General features: G+C 41.7%; 1 pseudogene; it reads left to right on the top strand.

Moving 5' to 3' along the window:
• Window positions 1–16179: 16179 nt before the first annotated feature.
• LOC147372651 (calcium load-activated calcium channel-like) overlaps window positions 16180–20423 on the top strand; it is a 36000-nt pseudogene continuing 31756 nt past the window's right edge.

Raw genomic sequence — 20423 nt, 5'->3', positions numbered from 1 at the left:
AAAAGATTTAGCTATTATTTTAAAAATTATTTTCTTAATAGTTCATCTAAATATTACAATACATATCTTTAACTCATTACAGTCTGCTTCATAATAATCACAGTAACAACAATAAGAATAATATAGCAAATTTTCTCTGATATATTTTTATTTTCCCTCTCATTTTAATGCTAGTATTATTATACATATTACATCTATCCATGCAACAACTCCCAAAAATAAAGCATTATAATTGTTGCTTCACATAGTCTTTGTTTTTAAAGAAATTAGGAGGAAGAAATAAGCATTCTTTTATGTTTACTCACATATTTAACATTTTCAGTGCCCTTCATTCCTTCCTGTTGAGGTGAGTTGAGTCATATCTGCTATCATCATTTCCTTTCAGCCTGAAACAGCCTTTAGGATTTCTTATAGTGTGGTCTATTTTTTTTTAACCTGGAAATATCTTTATTTTGCCTTCATTTTGAAAGATGGTCTTGCTAGATAGAAAATTCTTGATTAACAGGCTTTTTGGGTCATTTTTTCTATTAGCACTTTGGATTGTTCTTCCACTACCTTCTAGACTCCGTATTTGTGTGAGAAGTCAGCCCTTACTTTGTATTGTTCTCCATACATCTATGCAGAGGTTTGCTTAAGCACCTCAAGTCCAAAAGTACTTCCACCCTCTGTCAGTCAACCTGTGTATAGTTTGGGAAATGCATTCGACATTCAGTTACTTCTCAAGTAAGCCTTTGCTTTTACTTTCCACTGCATTCTTTTTGGGCTTCTCTGAAATGAGCATAGTTCATAGTTCCACTCAGCCAGGAATGTGTGGAAAGCTTAGGGAGTCCTTTTATGTCTCTCTTACTTCTAAGGATTCACATTGGCAAGTGGGTTCTTTATATACTGTGTCACCTGGGAAGCCCCACCTTGGATGGTGCCTGGCCTTTAAATAAAGAAGCATGTAGTAGATCTACATCCAGTCTTAAGCCTGAAGCCAAGCCCAGCTGAGCTCAACCATATTCAGCCAAACTCTAGCTGAAACCCTACTGACCCACAGACACATAAATAAGAAAATAAATATTTGTTATTAGGAGCAACTGAAAATTTTGACATTACTTTTTATGCAGCAAACTTATGCAGTCACCTAATAACAGACAGCATCATATCTAACCTGTTCCATATCACCAATAAAGGAGTGTAGTGCCATGATCTGCTCTGTACAACCTTTTCAAAGGATCCCAGACTGAAGGGTGATGTCTAGGTTACAGGCATCATCAAATGCCATGGGGAGATAATGAAGCAATTGGCATGGATTTATCATGAAATTCCTTACAGAGTCAAGAAAGAGCAATGAGCTAGTGTAAGCCTAAAGAAGCCATTTAATTCTAAGGGTTATTGACAAAGAAGTAGAGAAGCATATGAAAAATGCCATTGTGTTTTTTGAGCCTGATAGACCAAGTTGAGAGGTAACCCAGCATTACTCTCGTACTCTGCATTATGAACTGAGAGTTCATAAGCAAGAATGCATCTAAACCTGCTTTGTTGAAGGCTCTGCATTCTTTGCACACCTTACAGGGCCTCTTGAGCAGTTTCATTGATTCAGTTCAGTTCAGCAACAGCCACAGCAGAATACCTACAATACTCTGAGAGCAGCCCAAGGCATCCTAGAATCCTTCACTTGATTGATAGAACTTACCAATAAATAGAGGCTTCTAATAGGATGTTATATGGGTTATAAGATTAGATGTTTATGTGTTAGGGAACAGTATTATATTCCAGATCTAAGAATGTTAACTTAAAAATCCGATCTCTCACCAGTATCCTAAGAAATATTGTCAGTCTTGGCACTGAAGTAATCCTCATATTGACATGCCCCTGGAATGTGTGTATGCAGAGAATGCAAGACAGCAGGACACTCAAGGACCTATTGTGTATGATAGCTGAGGCTGGAAAAATCACAGGCAAGGAAAGCAGGATAAATGCTATAAGTACACATTGAAACACAGCATCAAGCAATGCAACAGAGCTTTAGACTGCTGTGAAACAGCAGCAATACACAAAACAGCCCGAGCTCAGCTGTAAGGAATGTAGAGAAAGCCTTCAGCTGAATAGCTAAACAACAATAGGCTACATCCGCTAACAGGTTCACATTTCACATGAGCATGGTTCATTCTGCTTAGCCACACTTGAACACAGCAGCTGTGGCTTGGACCCACAACACTGTCTTAAAAAAAGTTTAAAAAACAGAGGTCAACAGAATAATTCTAGCTATTGCCTATCAATCCCTTATATATTTTATATAGTTATCTCAACAATTGTATACATAAATTCTAATGTCATCTGAAAGTGCCACACTGAAGGTAATAGATTAGTGGGATGACTTCTGGCAGCCACAGATATCTCATCCAGAACGTCTAATCCAGAAGCCAAAAAATCAGTGCCTTGCAAGAAAACCAGCTGAAATAAAACCCCTGGACTTTATCTACAGAAGAAGGAGGTCTACCATGGGCACTCAGATCTACAATTCTATAAAAGTTTACAGACCTCATAAGGGGCTTGTCTGCTTTTTCTAGAAAACTGTTCAGTTCAGTTCAGTTGCTCAGTTGTGTCTGACTCTTTGCAACCCCATGAATCGCAGCACACTAGGCCTCCCTGTCCATCACCAAATCCCGGAGTTTACTCAAACTCATGTCCATCGAGTCGGTGATGCCATCCAGCTATCTCATCCTCTGTCGTCCCCTTCTCCTCCTGCCCCCAATCCCTCCCAGCATCAGAGTCTTTTCCAATGAGTCAACTCTTCACATCAGGCGGCCAAAGTACTGGAGTTTCAGCTTTAGCATCATTCCTTCCAAAGAAATCCCAGGGCTAATCTCCTTCAGAATGGACTGGTTGGATCTCCTTGCAGTCAAGAGTCTTCTCCAACACCACAGTTCAAAAGCATCAATTCTTCGGCGCTCAGCTTTCTTCACAGTCCAACTCTCACATCCATACATGACCACTGGAAAAACCATAGCCTTGACTAGACGGACCTTTGTTGGCAAAGTAATATCTCTGCTTTTGAATATGCTATCTGGTTTTCTTAAATCATAAGGGACATACAGGTTGCACTAGAAAGGGCATAAAGGTATCCTTAAGAAGCACTGACAAGCATTGGGGAAAACACAGCCAACATTCCTGACTATAATCATACATGAATCAGGGGCCATTTTATATGAGAGCAATAGCCCTATAAGCTTCATTAACTCATAAGGGCATCGATAAAACACAAGATAAAAAAATATTAAGCTCCATAAATGATGATATTGACTTATCAAGGAAATGTTACATTAAGTTGCTTTTTCTGATTAAGAAGATGTAGAAGTGTAGTATGTGTAAGAAGACTTTCACAAAAATAATTGACACAGTGAACATTTAAATGTATCTGGAAAATATAAACATGTGAATTGCTTCATCACACAATGGCTCTGGATCACCACTGCTCAGCAGAAACAAAACATTGAGCCAGCAGTGGAAGCCAACTGTGTAATTTTAAGTTTCTAGCAGATATATTAAAAGAGTTTTCAAAAGAGTAAAATTAATTCCAATAATAAATATAATTTAACCCAAAGTAGTGAAAATACTACATTATTATGGCACTTCAATGTACAATCAACATAAGAGTTATCAAGGAAATTTTGCCACATTTCATTTGTACTAAGCCTATGAAATCTGGTATATGTTACACTATGGCATGTCTCAACCCAGACTAGACACATTTCATGTACTCAGTGGACACACTTGGCTGATGACCACCATACTAGACAGCACGGCTCTCAATACATGAAGCTTTATTGAAGAACAACTGAAATTAATGCAAATGCAGCTGGAGTATTCCAACCCAGTATTCAGAACTACTAGAAGAAATGCAAATATCAAGACACATATGTTCTCTCAGTTTCTCCAAAGATTCATAAACAAAGTCAAAAGAATTGAAGATGTGTCTCTAATAACCATTACCAAGGCAGAAAAAAAAAAAAGTACTAACTCCTAGTAAGAGGAAGGAAAGAGTCATAGACTCTTCGAAAATGAGATTTATGAAGAAGTTTTCTTTGTCAGATTTCCTCGAGCACTCAGAAATGAAGTGTTATCTTTGATGCCACAGTCCTGGCATCTGGAGAGGAGGAAGGAGAATTGTAAACACCCAAAGCTATTTACATAGTCACTTCTGAGATTAATAAGTTCAATCTTCAAAGCTGTAACTTTGAACTTTCAAAGATTGTTCCAATGTATGTCTAGATCACAGTAAGAAAGGCTCTATTAAATACATCTAATAAAAATATTTTAAAGTAAGTCTTTTCTTCACATGTCTATCAATATAGGGTCATTTGACTGTATATAAGTTTGTATTATAGTTTGGTGCTATTAAAAATCACGTGTAAATTTCCTTGTGTTTCACTGCACTTTCTAAAATAAAAACAAATTTTAAAAATCTTACTAATGTAACATTAAAATTAAACTCTTTAATGATCAAATGACAACAAATGCAAAGAACATGTTTCTTAGGGAAGTAGGCTTTCTCTGTGATCTAATTCAGATCTTGTGTCATTCCACATTTTTCTACAAGTCCTGGTCCACAGGACAATGCCTTGTGAAATTTTCTGCTTAGCCACCTCCCTCAAACCAAAAAGGTGGAGGGAATGTCTTTTTTTCTCATTGGATGAGAGCCAGGGCAAAGTTTAGCAAAGAACCAGATGAACTGTAGGCTTCCTCTAGGACAACCCTGTGTGAAGGAAAATTCTTAAATGTCAGGTCCTAAGAAGCAGATGGAGAATAAATCTGTACTCTTTACCCCACGAGGTGATAATTAAGAACCACTGGAAGATGCAGAGGTTTGGGGAGACACAGTGTATTCGTGGTATGGGAAATGATGCTCGAGTAAACTGAGGACTCAGAGGAAGAAGGATGGCAAGAATAAAGCTTATAAGACTATTACCTATAAGGTTTTATTTACTGTGGACTTTGTGGGTTTAAGTGTATTGATTTTGAATGAATTATAAGTTTGTTATATTTTTATACAATAATTATGTAACCATTTTCTACAAAGGTCTGCTGATTCTGCATCTTTTCATCTTTCTTCACGATTTTCATCTAATACTTGATTACTCTTACATGAATTTTCTCAACATTTTCTTTCTCTTCTGAGGTGTTGAGGATTTTAATACAACTCACAGTACATATGAAGAGTCTAACTACAGCTGAAGTGCAATAAGAGGAAAACCCATGGTCCTAACATTAACTAGCTCTTACAAAAGATCTTTGTATCACAGGTTGATTTTTAAAAATCAGACTATTAATGCATGCTCTTTTTGATCTGTCTTTGGCCCTCCTTAATCCCATATTCCCTCCTAGCTTTGGAGGATCCTTTTACAATCAGGATGATGAATGCACTTTATAGTAACCATGTGTAATAGATTTGATACTATTATCCATCAGTTAATAGGAAAAAAACTGAAATGATTGCTTAAGGACAGATATATGAGGTAACCTTAGGCTTTCACTTTAAGGTTTAGCTTCAAGATCCACTCATCACTCATCTCTCAAAGTCCTCCAGACAACTCTCATGATATCTGACTACCAGAACAAGTACCTGGTGTCCAGAATTTATTATTATTTTCCACCATCACTCAAGTAGTAAAGTTCTGGCTACCCTTTCCTTTATAGATGTCGGTGAGTAGACAGGCATTTAAAAGTAAATGGAAGTTTGGGTGACAAAGAGATCAATTCACACTAACTAACTAAAAGCCACATGAGACAAAAGTAAACATCAAAGGCTGATGTGTTAATTTACAGTGAGAAATACAACACCGCATGCAAGAAATACCATGTTGGCTTGATCAAAGCATTTTTTTTCTTGGGGTCCAACCACATGAAAATCAAAAGATGCTTTCGTGAGCACGGACTCAAAACAACAGGAGGTAGAGAAATCAAGTCTTCAATGCAGCCTTTCCCAAATGTGCTTTGTGCTGGGAGATACTTTAATAGATCTTTCAGCAACAGAAGGTTCAGTGATCAAGTGAGGTTGAAAAGTGTTGGATTAAACCAAGGAAAACAGCTTTCATAACTGCACATTTCCTTTGGTCTGCAGATGTACACTGTGGAGTTGTGAGCTCAGATAGGCAGCTTTTCTAGAATAAATTTAGCTCCTGTCTTTATAGAATATCTCAGAGAACAATATTATTTTTCAGATACAGTTTAGGATTAACTGACCAAATTCTAGCCATAAGGACAGATTTTTAGTGGTCTTAGTGTATTTGGAAAGCAAGGACTAAAGTCCTGCATCATTCACCCTTCATGGACACACCATGAAAGTGAAATGCGTTAGTCACTCAGTCATGCCCGACTCTTTGCAACCCCATGGACTGTAGCCTACCAGGCTCCTCTATCCACAGAATTCTCCAGGCAAGAATACTGGAGTGGGTTGCCATTTCCTACTCTAGGGGATCTTCCTGACCCAGGGATCGAACCTGGGTCTCCCACATTGCAGACACATTCTTTACCATCTGAGCCACCAGGGAAGTTTTTTTAAATAAAAAATTTTTTAATGTTTTTTTTTTAATAACAATTTAAAAAATAAACAAAAAAGAAAAGAGAGACTCAGAACCAAGAGAAATGAAATAATCAATACCAAAATTTTTATTAAAAAACAAACAAAAAACATTTGTGGCAGCACTGCACAGCATATGGAGTCTTAGTTTCTCCACCAGGGGTCAAACGCATGCCCTCTGCATTGGAAGTGCAAAGTCTTAACCACTGAACCTCCAGGTAAGTCCCATCCCTTTTCCTTTTTAGTGATTGGGTGAGCACTGCCAATATATATCTACATTATTGTTCTTTTTCTTCAATTTTATTTAATTCTACCATTGATATTAAGACATTGAAGAGATTACAGTGAAGGCATGCTTGCCTACCAGTAATTTCATCTTCTTCAGATGATTTTTCTCTATCTTTATGGTAAATTATATAATATTTAGATAGAGTCCCACCAACTACAACCCCTAAATGCTTATAGAAGGAACTTCCCTGACACTCCAGTGATTTAAGACTTCACCTTCCAATGCAGGTGGTGTGGGCCCAATCACCGGTTGGGGAGTTAAAATCCCACATGCTTTGGGGCTAAAAGACCAAAACATAAAACAGAAGCAATATTGTAACAAATTCAATAAAAAGGTTGTGGACCTTTTTAAAAAGAAGGTCCACAACAAAAAATCTTTCTTAAAAAAAAGTATATAACCAGAAAATAATACAACCATGGGAAACAGATTAATACCTTCCACTCAAAACTCTATCTCCAACCTCTAGAACCCGCAAATATGTTAACCTTGTATGATAGAAGGCCAAGCGCCGAAGAATTGATGCTTTTGAACTGTGGTGTTGGAGAAGACTCTTGAGAGTCCCTTGGACTGCAAGGAGATCCAACCAGTCCATTCTGAAGGAGATCAGCCCCGGGATTTCTTTGGAGGGAATGATGCTAAAGCTGAAACTCCAGTACTTTGGCCACCTCATGCGAAGAGCTGACTCATTGGAAAAGACTCTGATGCTGGGAGGGATTGGGGGCAGGAGGAGAAGGGGACGACAGAGGATGAGATGGCTGGATGGCATCATTGAGTCAATGGACGTGAGTCTGAGTGAACTGCGGGAGTTGGTGATGGACAGGGAGGCCTGGCGTGCTGCAATTCATGGGATCGAAAAGAGTCGGACACGACTGAGCGACTGAACTGAACTGAACTGTATGATAGAAGGAAGCTTGCAAATGTGATTAAGTCAGGGATCTTGCGATGGAGAGATTATTCTGGATGACTTGGGTGGGCCAGTGTAATCACAAAGGTTCTTATAAGTAGAAGAGGGAGGCAGGAGAGTGAGAGGAGGAGATGTGATGATGGATGAGATGTCACAGTGACACAACTGCTAACTGGAAGGGGGCCACAAGCCAAGAAATGTGGGCAGCCTCTAGAAGTTGGAAAGGGCATGAAAAGGAACTCTTCCCTTGAGACTCTGGTGCCTTGCTGACACCTTGATTTTATATTAATTTTTTAAAATTCCTTACTGAATTTGTTGCAATATTGTTTTTGCTTTATGTTTTGGTTTTGTGCCCACAAGGCATATGGGATCTTAGCTCCCTGACCAGGGATCAAACCCATACCACACTGCACTGGAAGGCGAAACCTTAACCACTGGACAACCAGGGAAGTCTCACTGACACCTTGATTTTGAACCCATGAAATGGATTTCAGATTTCTGACCTTCCGAACTATAAGGCAATAAATTTGTTTTGTTCTAAGCCCCTAACTCTGTACTAATTTCTTTAAAGCAACAACAGGAAAGGAACAGAACAACCAACATCTTGAAGTCACTTGTCCCCTGTCCACTTGGTCTCGATTACCCATATGCAACATGTAACCCTCTGTGTTCAACCTTGAGTGATAACTAATACCCTGAGCACAGTATCTATTTGTCCTCTAAAACTTATTTGGAGACTCATGTGAATGTCACTCCATAGTGCTTAAGAAGTTTCAACAAGCATGAAATAAATCATTGAATGCTGCAGAAAGAGACCAATGTAGTTAGAGAGTAAAAAGCTGAAACTTTTAACTGAAGATGACAACTACTTGAGAAATGTGTTTTCAGAGCCCTGACAGTAGAATGAACTCAGAAGAACTGACCCATGTTAAACAAACTCACAAGACACTTGAAATAACTGTCAGGGTTCTCCAGAAAAACAAATCCAATAGGAAGCATACATAAATAGAAAGAGGTTTATTTTAAGGAATTGGCTCACGTGATTATAGAGGCAATCTGAAGGGTGAGCTGTCAGGCTGGAGACCCAGGAAAAGCCAATGTTGAGTTGAAGTCCTAAGGCTGCCTGCTGGCAGAACTCCTTGTTTGGGGAAAGGTCAGTGTTCTGTTTATTCAGGCCATCAGCTTGTTAGATGAGGCCCACCCACATTATAAGGGCAATCTGCTTCAGAGTCCACCAGTTCAAATCTAAATCTCACCAAAATAACACTTCCACAGAAATATTCTGAATAATGTTCAACCAAACATTCGGGCACACAAAATGTCAATTTATTAATTTAAATTCGGGACATTTCTTCCCATTGATTGAAGTATATATGTCTTCTAACCAGACAACTTTAGTGTCAAAGCATGTGACAGAGTAAATTTAAGCCCTAAACTACTTGTTGGACTTCCCTGGTGGCTCAGAAGGTAAAGCGTCTGTCTACAATATGGGAGACCCGGGTTCGATCCCTGGGTTGGGAAGATCCCCTGGAGAAGAAAATGGCAACCCACTCCAGTACTATTGCCTAGAAAATCCCATGGACAGAGGAGCCTGGCAGGCTACAGTCCATGGGGTCGCAAAGAGTCGGACACGACTAAGCGACTTTACTTTCAAACTACTTTTTGGGTGTGAATTAGAACAAAGTTAGTAGGACAGCTGTGGGGAATAATTCACTATACTGGTCAGGTTCTGGCAGGTTCCTATAATTTTACCATCCTTCAAAGAAGCCTACAAGTTCTTGCCTTTTTGAAATTTTCCTTGTCAATAGATTTCTATCATTTGTTCCACATGATGGAAAACCATCTAGAAGGACCACCATCTAGAGGTCTAAGAGCTGGCCTTGTATTGATTGTATGTAACTTAATAGGTTCATTTATCCTTGAGATTTTGGTTATGAAACCTATGGAGAGAGAGGGAAAGAGAATAAGTAAAAGCCTTAAAACATAAGAAACAACATCTTGGTAGAAGCAATATAGAAAAAAAATGGAGATGGGTTGTTGTTCAGTGGCTAAGTCATATCCAACTCTTTGAGACCCCATGGACTGCAGCACGCCAGGCTTCCCTGTCCTTCACTATCTCCCAGAATTTGCTCAAACTCATGTCCATTGAGTCAGTGATGCCATCCAACCATCACAACCTCTGTTGCCCCCTTGTTAGTTTGGCAAATATAAAACAAGTACAAATAGAAAAAGAAGTAAAGTCTGAAGTGCTGAATCACGGCTCTTCAGCCAGTGAGAGTCACTCAGGTGCTCTGGTTATACACCACTTTCTAGTTCTCCCATGTATCTTACAACAAACCCCATTTGTGAAGCCCTACAGTAAACACATTCACCCTGGGCCCCAGGAAAAATCCATAAACATTCACTATCCCACCAGAAATTGCATCTCTCCCAAAGACCAAAGAATTCCTATGCCCTGGGTCTGGTATCTAGACCCTAGGTTCTCTGGATAGTGTTGGAGACTTAAAACTTCTGTAGGCTTGTGACCCCCATCTCAACATATATTACAACATGCAAGATGCATATGCCTGATGTATGGTCAGGTCAGTGCTCTGACCTTGTTAATACTGCAGAATATGATTCCACTGTTCATCTGTTTCCAGGAACGATGTCCTGGTTACACACTACTTTCTAGTTCTCTCAAACTTTCAAAAATTGTGGTACCATCTCATCTTCCCAAGACCATACCCCAGTCTTGGTCTATATACCACAGTATTGCCCTCTAGACACCAAGTTCTTGATTATTCCTCAAGGTGTGCACATTTTAAGGATGGCTGACCTCATCCACTCTATGTGGACTTTCTGAGGTTTATTGTCACAAGTCAACCTTATTTTACAGTTCCCATGTGACATTCCTCATTTCCCCTCTTTGTGCTGATAATAGCATCACACTTATTCAAATCTATCAATGAAAAATTAAGAGATTTAAGATTAATTACACAGTACACCTTAGGCATTGTACAGGAGACAGGGATCAAGACCATCCCCATGGAAAAGAAATGCAAAAAAGCAAAATGGCTGTCTGAGGAGGCCTTACAAATACCTGTGAAAAGAAGAGAAGCAAAAAGCAAAGGAGAAAAGGAAAGATATAAGCATCTGAATGCAGAGTTCCAAAGAATACCAAGGAGAGATAAGAAAGCCTTCCTCAGCGATCAGTGCAAAGAAATAGAGGAAAACAACAGAATGGGAAAGACTAGAGATCTCTTCAAGAAAATTAGAGATACCAAGGGAACACTTCATGCAAAGATGGGCTCAATAAAGGACAGAAATGGTATGGACCTAACAGAAGCAGAAGATATTAAGAAGAGGTGGCAAGAATACACAGAAGAACTATACAAAAAAGATCTTCACGACCCAGATAATCACGATGGTGTGATCACTGACCTAGAGCCAGACATCCTGGAATGTGAAGTCAAGTGGGCCTTAGAAAGCATCACTATGAACAAAGCTAGTGGAGGTAATGGAATTCCAGTTGAGCTATTTCAAATCCTTAAAGATGATGCTGTGAAAGTGCTGCACTCAATATGCCAGCAAATTTGGAAAACTCAGCAGTGGCCACAGGACTGGAAAATGTCAGTTTTCATTCCAATCCCAAAGAAAGGCAATCCAAAGAATGTTCAAACTACCACACAACTGCACTCATCTCACATACTAGTAAAGTAATGCTCAAAATTCTCCAAGCGAGGCTTCAGCAATACGTGAACTGTGACCTTCCTGATGTTCAAGCTGGTTTTAGAAAAGGCAGAGGAACCAGAGATCAAATTGCCAACATTTGCTGGATCATGGAAAAAGCAAGAGAGTTCCAGAAAAACATCTGTTTCTGCTTTATTGACTATGCCAAAGCCTTTGACTGTGTGAATCACAATAAACTGTGGAAAATTCTGAAAGAGATGGGAATACCAGACCACCTGACCTGCCTCTTGAGAAATCTTTATGCAGGTCAGGAAGCAACCATTAGAACTGGACATGGAACAACAGACTGGTTCCAAATAGGAAAAGGAGTACATCAAGGCTGTATATTGTCACCCTGCTTATTTAACTTATATGCAGAGTACATCATGAGAAACAGACTGGAAGAAACACAAGCTGGAATCAAGATTGCCGGGAGAAATATCAATAACCTCAGATACGCAGATGACACCACCCTTATGGCAGAAAGTGAAGAGAAACTAAAAACCTCTTGATGAAAGTGAAAATGGAGAGTGAAAAAGTTGGCTTAAAGCTCAACATTCAGAAAACGAAGATCATGGCATCCGGTCCCATCACTTCATGGGAAATAGATGGGGAAACAGTGGAAACAGTGTCAGACTTTATTTTTTGGGGCTCCAAAATCACTGCAGATGGTGACTGCAGCCATGAAATTAAAAGACACTTACTCCTTGGAAGAAAAGTTATGACCAACCTAGATAGCATATTCAAAAGCAGAGACATTATTTTGCCAAAAAAGGTCCGTCTAGTCAAGGCTATGGTTTTTCCTGTGGTCATGTATGGATGTGAGAGTTGGACTGTGAAGAAGGCTGAGCGCTGAAGAATTGATGCTTTTGAACTGTGGTGTTGGAGAAGACTCTTGAGAGTCCCTTGGACTGCAAGGAGATCCAACCAGTCCATCCTGAAGGAGATCAGCCCTGGGATTTCTTTGGAAGGACTGATGCTAAAGCTGAAACTCCAGTACTTTGGCCACCTGATGCAAAGAGTTGACTCATTGGAAAAGACTCTGATGCTGGGAGGGATTGGGGGCAGGAGGAGAAGGTGACGACAGAGGATGAGATGGCTGGATGGCATCACTGACTCGATGGATGTGAGTCTGAGTGAACTCCGGGATTTGGTGATGGACAGGGAGGCCTGGCGTGCTGCAATTCATGGGGTCGCAAAGAGTCAGACATATCTGAGCAACTGAACTGAGCTGAAAACCTTAGGCAGGGGCAAAATTATAATGTGAAAATCCAGGCTTATTTAATCAATTTTAGTGGACTCAACTTTCCAGGGAGGAGCAAGGAATCTAAAAGCTGATGTCGAGGAATTCTCTGACCTTCTGGTAAGTTCCTGACTCTGCAGATAGTTGAATGATGACAGAATCTGACTGTCCAGAGGAGGCCAGAATGGGGGTCTCTGAGTTGAAGCAATCTGGCAGCTGCTTCTGGCTAAGGCCCACAAGCCCTTAGGACCAAGTGTCAAGTCGTAGCAGGAGGATTCAGCAGATGCTTCGGGATCAGGCAGCTAAGAGAAATCTTGACTAAGAGCAGAATGCGAGCCAGTGGCAGAAAAAACAGTATGGCAGCTCTGTCAAACAGGCAGGGGTCCTCTGGTCCCAGCACAGTGACCCTCTGCCCCCTGCCCAGCCTTAGGGTTGGCTCGGTAGGCTGTGGGAGACTCTGAACTTCTAGGGCTTGTTTCCAACTAGCAAGAAAGCGTTGGTCTACAGATGTATCCCAGGCCTGGATGATGCCTGGGCACAGAGCTCAGCTTGCCCCACTTTCTTGTCACAGGAAACAAGCTGCCACAGAAATGCCTTAGAACAGTAGTGATTCTTTTCCTAATGGTTAGTAAGACAACCTTTGTTCAAGTGAAATTTTTCTGTGGGATGTTAAATATATAAAAATAGTTGAAAGCATATCAGTGCAGAACAGTGCAGAACCCAACTAGGCCTCCCCACTGGGCCCCACCCCCACGGCATCCTAGCGGCCCCGCCCCCACTGGACCCCGCCCCCACGGCAGCCTCTATGGCCTCTCCGCGGATCTGTTGGCACCGGTGAGACACAGTTTGAAAGCGGCTACTTCAGAATGCCACGCCGTGTGCCTCTGAAAGCTTGCAAGCATAACTTTAGGCAAACATGAAATATAAAAATCATGCATCACACCAACAACTTAGAAAACCTATCAAGGTTGAAACAACTGGTCCTTGGAAAACTCTGTGTCAAAGGCATCTTTGAATCCTACCACAACCACAGTCTGCTGCTGGAAAACACCCTTACTGGGAAGGCTCCTGAAAGGCCATGCATTGCATGGAAAGGGTCACTTGTGGTCTAAACCCTGGATATGAGTCACAGCTCTGAGACTTACTAGCTGGGTGACCTTGAGAAAATGTTCTAAACCCTCTAAGCCCTGATTTTCTCAACAAGAGAAATATCACGCGTTTTTTACTCACCTTACGTTGTTATGAGGATCAAACAAAAGAATGCATTTAAGAGGTCTATAAACTGTTAAACTGTGTTCATGAAGATTGTTGACATTATAAAAACCTGCTGCCTACTGTGTCATTCTTTCACTCTGCAAATTTTTATTGAATAATATTCTAGCTAGTGTAAGACTAATAAATTGAGCTAATTGGAGTGTGACTTCTCTGTATCCCATGGACAGAGGAGCCTGGTGGGCTACAGTCCATGGGGTAGCAAAAAATTGGACATGACTGAGCACTAGCACCCTCTCTCTCTCTCTCTCTCTGTATATCCCACTGAACAGGGCACTGCTCAGGAGTGGCAACTCCCTTCTAGGAGCAACGATGGGATCCTGCTGCTGGAGAGGGTCTCTCCCCACTCTCCAGCTCCCTCTCCCCCACCAGGAGCTCCCTGAAGCGAGTGAAGCTATCTCATGGGAGACTCTACTCCTGTCACTCACTGTTACCTCCATGGGAGCTGGGGGCCTGAGCTTCCTGATCACCACCTCTATACGGAAAGTTCAGAGCTAGCTGACTAGCCTGACAGATAAACCTCACTTTCGGCAACCCCCGAGATGCTGGCAGCACTGCCCAACAGAACTCTGCGGTGGTGGAAATGTTCTATATATGTACTGTGTAGAGGACAGCTGCCAGTCACATGTGGCTATTGACCCCTTGATTAGCAGTCCTGAAGGAGTAATCTAATTAATTTTTTTTAGTTAAAAAGATATGCGTATTTATTTTATTTGGCTGCTCTGAGTCTTAGTTGTAACATGCAGAATCTTTAGTTTCAGCATGCTGCTGCTGCTGCTGCTAAGTCGCTTCAGTCGTGTCCGACTCTGTGAGACCCCAGAGACAGCAGCCTACCAGGCTCTCTCGTCCCTGGGATTCTCCAGGCAAGAACACTGCAGTGGGTTGCCATTTCCTTCTCCAATGCATGAAAGTGAAAAGTGAAAGTGAAGTCACTCAGTTGTGTCCAACTCCCAGCGACCCCATGCACTGCAGCCTACCAGGCTCCTCTGTCCATGGGATTTTCCAGGCAAGAGTACTGGAGTTTCAGCATGGGAACTCCTAATTGTAGCATGTACGGTCGAGGTCCCTGACCAGGGATGGAACCCTGCAGGAGCCCCTGCATTGGGAGCACTGAGTCTTAGCCACTGGACCACCAGGGAAGTCCCTTAACTTAACCAACTCAAGTAGCCGAATTTGGATAATAGGGCTTCTCTGGTGACTCAGATAGTAAAGAATATTCCTGCAATGCAAGAGACCCAGGTTTGATCCCTGGTCAGAAAGATCTCCTGGAGAAGGAAATGGCAACCTGCTCCAGTATTCTTGCCTGGGAAATCCCATGGGTGGAGGAACCTGGTAGGCTCCAGTGCATGGGTTCACAAACAGTTGGACATGACTGAGTAACTAAAACTTTCACACTTTCATTTGGATAGTAAACAGCACAGTACTAAAGGAATGGAACAGAGGTCAAGCCTGATCTTTCCAATAAAAGTTTTAAAAAGTGTAGTAGTTACATCCCTGTCATTTTTAAAAATAAAAACATTGCCAAATAAGCAAGTAATTGTGTCACTATATTCATGTGCTCTTGTGAGGAGCAGATTGAGTTCCCTGTCCTAATTCAATCTTCAATAGTGCTTCTAATTATTGAAGGTGGTGAGCAGAGGCCAATGTCAGACAAGAAGACAGCATGCATCTGTGGGACTTAGAACTGTGATCAAATAAAACTTACAATAGCATTCATCTGACACCTATTAATGATGTGCATAATAGCTGTGGTGCATGCTGTAATTAGTTATAAAGGGTAAGTCACTCTCATAAATTACTAAAATTAGCATAATTTTTATACTATTTGTTCTCTGGTATTAACAAATTACACCAATATCCCCAGCTTTCCCCTATCTCTGTATACAGAGAATCCCATGTATAGAATTCTCTATACATGTTCATAGATGGCCCGTCCCCAGCATCACTAAAAAAACAGAATTTCAACTCCAAAGCTGTTGCTCCATGTTCTGTCTCCATGTTCATTCCCTTCCCAAATAGTCCACAGTTGAGGTGTTGGGCACTCTTGGCCTTATTGCCAAGTTGTCCCCATCCCAGCCTTGAGATACTGGTAAACAGGGTGATTTTCACTCTTCCCATCTTAAAGCTTTTGCCCTGGAGGACCAGTGGCAGAAACTCTGAGGCAGATTGTAGATGGAGAGCTCTATTTGGTCACCATGCAGCAAAGAAAAGGGAAGGAAGAGAGGAAAGAACAGAGGCCAGGAAGGAAGTCAGACACGGGGCAAACGTGCCTATTGGAGGAGCCAGAGGAAGTGCTGGAGGTGGAGTCTGGGTACTGGGTGGATCGCAATTTGGTAGGCAGAGGGGAAGAACATGGAATAAAAGAAGACAGTGCAGCAGTGAGTGAGGTGAGAGGACCTGTTCTTGCAAATGCCATCCTGGTCCTGAAGCCACATCCAACAGAAGCCAAAAGACATGCAGACCAGGTGGCTTCCGGACACATGCAGTGCTGCGCGGTCCTGGGAATGTGCTTCTAGTGACTCTAGTTCTGACACAGCTTCCACACTGAAGAACACAACTAGCACCGCTGCAGTCTTGACCTCGTGGAAGATAAGAGGCAGTGCAGGGATAGCAGGTAAGAGAGAGGATGGGGGGAGGAGAGGGGTTGAAAAGCCCAGGAAAGAGAAAGACTGCATTCCTTCATGACTGGAAAACCCTGCAGGAACCCTGCCACATTCGCAGGAAATATTCATGTCCGTAGAAAGCAGTGGATTATAAATACCTCAAATCAACCATAGCAGGCCCTACGGGCACACTACCTGCTTTCCGGTAGTCTCAGAGCCCAGGGCTTTGAGGGAAACTAAATGGTACAGCTTCCCTGGTGGCTCAGTTGGTAAGAAGACTGCTAGCAGTGGGTTCAATCCCTGCTCAGGAAGATTTCCTGGGGAAGAAAATGGCAACATGTCCCAGTATTCTTGCCCAGGACAGCCCTTGGACAGAGGAACCTGGTGGACTACAGTCCATGGGGTCGCAAAGAGTCAGACACAAGTGAATGACTAAACCGTAAAGGGTCCAGACGTCATCCTGCTCCATGTGCTTTCTCAAAGGCAGAAGCTGTCAAGCACTGGTTTGTTTTTCCAAGGTCCAAAAACAAAGGAGTAGGAGGAACTCAGCAAGGCTTGTACTAACCACATCCTTTTCTCTCCAAGGACCCTCTCTGTCTTCACAGTTTCCAGTTGTTGACTCTAAAACAAAATACCAGTAACAACTACAGACCCATCATGGAAGCATTTGCGTGAGCTGCCCTCAGTGTTCCCACCTCAGCTCGGCCTCCCTCTCTTTTTCTCTCTCTCAGCTGCCTGCAAGGCTACTGTGCAGCTCTTGACATCTTCTCCATTCCCAGAGCCAGCTCAGAGAGAAACCAGCAATTTCTGTCCTCAATTTAAACTCACTGGGAGGGAGAATTACCTAGCCCTGCTTGAATTAAAAATCCACCTTGGTTGAATCAATGGACACCAGAAGCTTGGGAACTTATAGAATACAAGTACATAATGGGGTCCCATTTGAGGGAGAGAGAGGTTGACTGCCCCCACAGAAGAGACATGCGAGCTGGACAGACAATTGGGAACATGTTTACTGCCGTGCAGCACTTCAGTGTTGTTCATCTTAGACTGTCTTCGAACTTTAGGAAGTTGTCATCACCGGAGGTGAGGAAATTCTGAAATGCAGTATGCAGTAACTTCTAACTGCAGCATGGTCTACCTAAGACTGTCTCAGTTACCTCCAACTGACCAGGTAAAATGGTTTATCTAGTGGTAAAGAATGCTCCTGCCAATGCAGGAGATGTAAGAGAGATGCAGTTTTGATCCCCAGGGACAGAGGAGCCTGACAGGCTACAGCCCATAGGGCTGCAAAGAGTTGGACATGACTGAAGTGATTTAACATGCACACACATAGGACCGGATAAATAAAAGCTGTGTCCAGAGAAATCTAGCCTTGCCCGATGGCAAGTACAAGGGAGGTACAGTCACAATCTCTTTTGGAGAAAGTGCCTCAGAAGAGAAACACTACTGATGTTAAAGTCCTTGAGCTGAGAGATTATTGTGCCCCCTTCCTTTCAGAGAATCAGAAAACCTGGTTGGGAACAAGTGGCTCAGGTGGCAGGACATGGGGCAACTGTCTGTGAGACTATATGGAGAGAATGAGCTTCTGATCCCCAGCGGAGCTACTGATAAAGATTCCTGTTCCAGCGATAGGTGATTAAGATGTCTACTGCAATTAGTATTAAGGAGTTACCTTTATTAGGCTCCAGCAGAGGAAATAAGGACCAAAGACCAGATGATTAGGCTTACCTTTGGCAGCTGCTGATTGAAAGTAATTCTGAGCTGCATCTATGATGGTGAACCCCTTATGACTAAGAAGAAGACACCAATGCAGAAATCCTTCTGTGGAAAAACTTTAAATACTTATCTCCTAGGAAACCAGTTCACTCCTCCTCATTTTCTGTTCAGAAAGGTGGCCAGCTTTCCCTTTTCCCTTCCCCAATCCCATCCCCATTTCCTTCTTCAAAAGCTCACAGTTTATCAAAGCAAGCAAGCATCCTAGATTTATATATATATATATATATATATAAATCTGAATTGTATCCAGCTGTATTTAAAGCTGAATTGTATACAGCCAAGTTCCAACATCATTTCCAGATTCAGAATCCATTTTAAAAAGATATTTGGGATATAAACTCACAGGCAGGTGCTGAATAATCACTTAGATATGACAAGGAAATCAGGCCTTGAATTAGAACACAGCTAGAACCTACCTATATAACCTTGTTTTCCATAGGGTAGAAGTTAGTGAGCAGTATCTCTATTATAAAGGACCTGGTTCCTTATATCTCTCATAAGCAGTTTTACTGGTGCTATGGCCTCAAGGCACAGTGCCTTATAGAAGCTGTCATCCACTCATTCATTCCGTGTGAATTGAGCACCTACTACAAGCGAAACACTAGGCAGGGTACTAGGGAGGTAAAGGTTAAGAAAAACAAGGAACTCAAAGTGTAATAGACGAGGCAAGCACAGAAGTGAATATTGCATCTACTAAAATAAAGACGCAAGCCCAAAGCACAGTGCTGGTATAAGAGAGGGTCAGTTCTACTAAGGATAATCTAGGAAACGTCACAAAAGAAGAGCTCTTTGCGTTGAGGGTCTTAAGCATAAATAGAATTTTGCCAAGAAAGCTACTGCACAGGAGGGTAGGAAGACCTCCAGATCTGGAATGGTATGAGACATGAAGCTCTAAGTAAGTAATTCAAGAAAACCAGCACCAGGGAAGACAGTGGAGTGGAGGGAAGTGACTGGAGTCATGAAGGTTGTGTTTGGTCATGGCTGAGGGGAGACCACCAGATTGCCTGTGGTCCTCAGAACCATTCCCACTCCTCCTAAGCACTCTCCTGTGTCTCAGGAGTTGGAAATCTGGGAGTACACTTCCTGAATCTCTTGTCAGCAGTATTCCAGTTTCAGGTCCACTAATTTAGAATCCTGCCTAATTTAGAAGGTAAAATGAAATCAAAGGCCACCATTCCTCCTCCAATAGTAGCACGAATGTGTGAGCTTCAGTAGATTTTAGGTTTTGTCAATGTTCTGCTGCATGTTCAGTACCCACTTTGGCACGTCAGACAGCTCTGAGCTTCAGCAGTGGTTTTCTGAAGTCCTTAACCCAGGTGACAATGGCTGCTTCGTCATCCCCGGAAAGCTTGCTGTCACATTGTAGACCTACTGGTAAACTGCAGAGCCATCGACAACCTTCTCTGACCTACAATCCAACAACTTTTCCAGTGTTTTATAAGCATTATTTAGTGGTTTTAAATCCACCCTTGCCTAAAATACTTCGTGTGGTTTCTATTTCCCTGATCCAGTTTAGTATGACCCTCATGGCTTCATGAAGAAAGAACTGAAAGAGGAAAGGACTAGGGCCAGGGAGATCAATAGATGGATTATTTCAACAATACAAAGGAGAGTTGATGAAACTCAAAATTATTAATAGGACAGTGGCAATAGATATAGAAGAGAATGACTTTAAAAATATTCAGGACATATAACCACTTGGATGGAGGAGTAAAATAAAAGGAGTTTAGGAGGCACTCAGATTTCTGGTATAGGTGATTGCACTAATGATATAGAAGACAGAATATAATACAGGGAATAGGGGGAGAGGGATACTCGCCCAGCATTATAGATGATGAGTTCAGTTTAGAATGTATTAAATTTGTGGTCTGGATATTAAGTAGGCAGTTGGCTTAGTAAGTCTGAGGGTGAGGGGACTGAGGCTGAAGGTATTCATTTTGAAGACTAGGAGCACAGAAATGGTCATTAAGCCGTGAGAGTGGGTAAAATTGATTAAGGGAAATGTGTAGCATGAAAAAAGTGGAAAGTTAAAAAAAAAAAAAAGATCCCTGGAAAACATC

The sequence above is a fragment of the Bos grunniens genome, chromosome 5 (genome assembly GCF_055505025.1).
Source record: "Bos grunniens cultivar Pamir isolate PY7600 chromosome 5, Bosgru_T2T1.0, whole genome shotgun sequence".
NCBI classification, from domain to species: Eukaryota; Metazoa; Chordata; class Mammalia; order Artiodactyla; family Bovidae; genus Bos; species Bos grunniens.
This window is presented reverse-complemented; position numbering and strand designations above follow the sequence as displayed.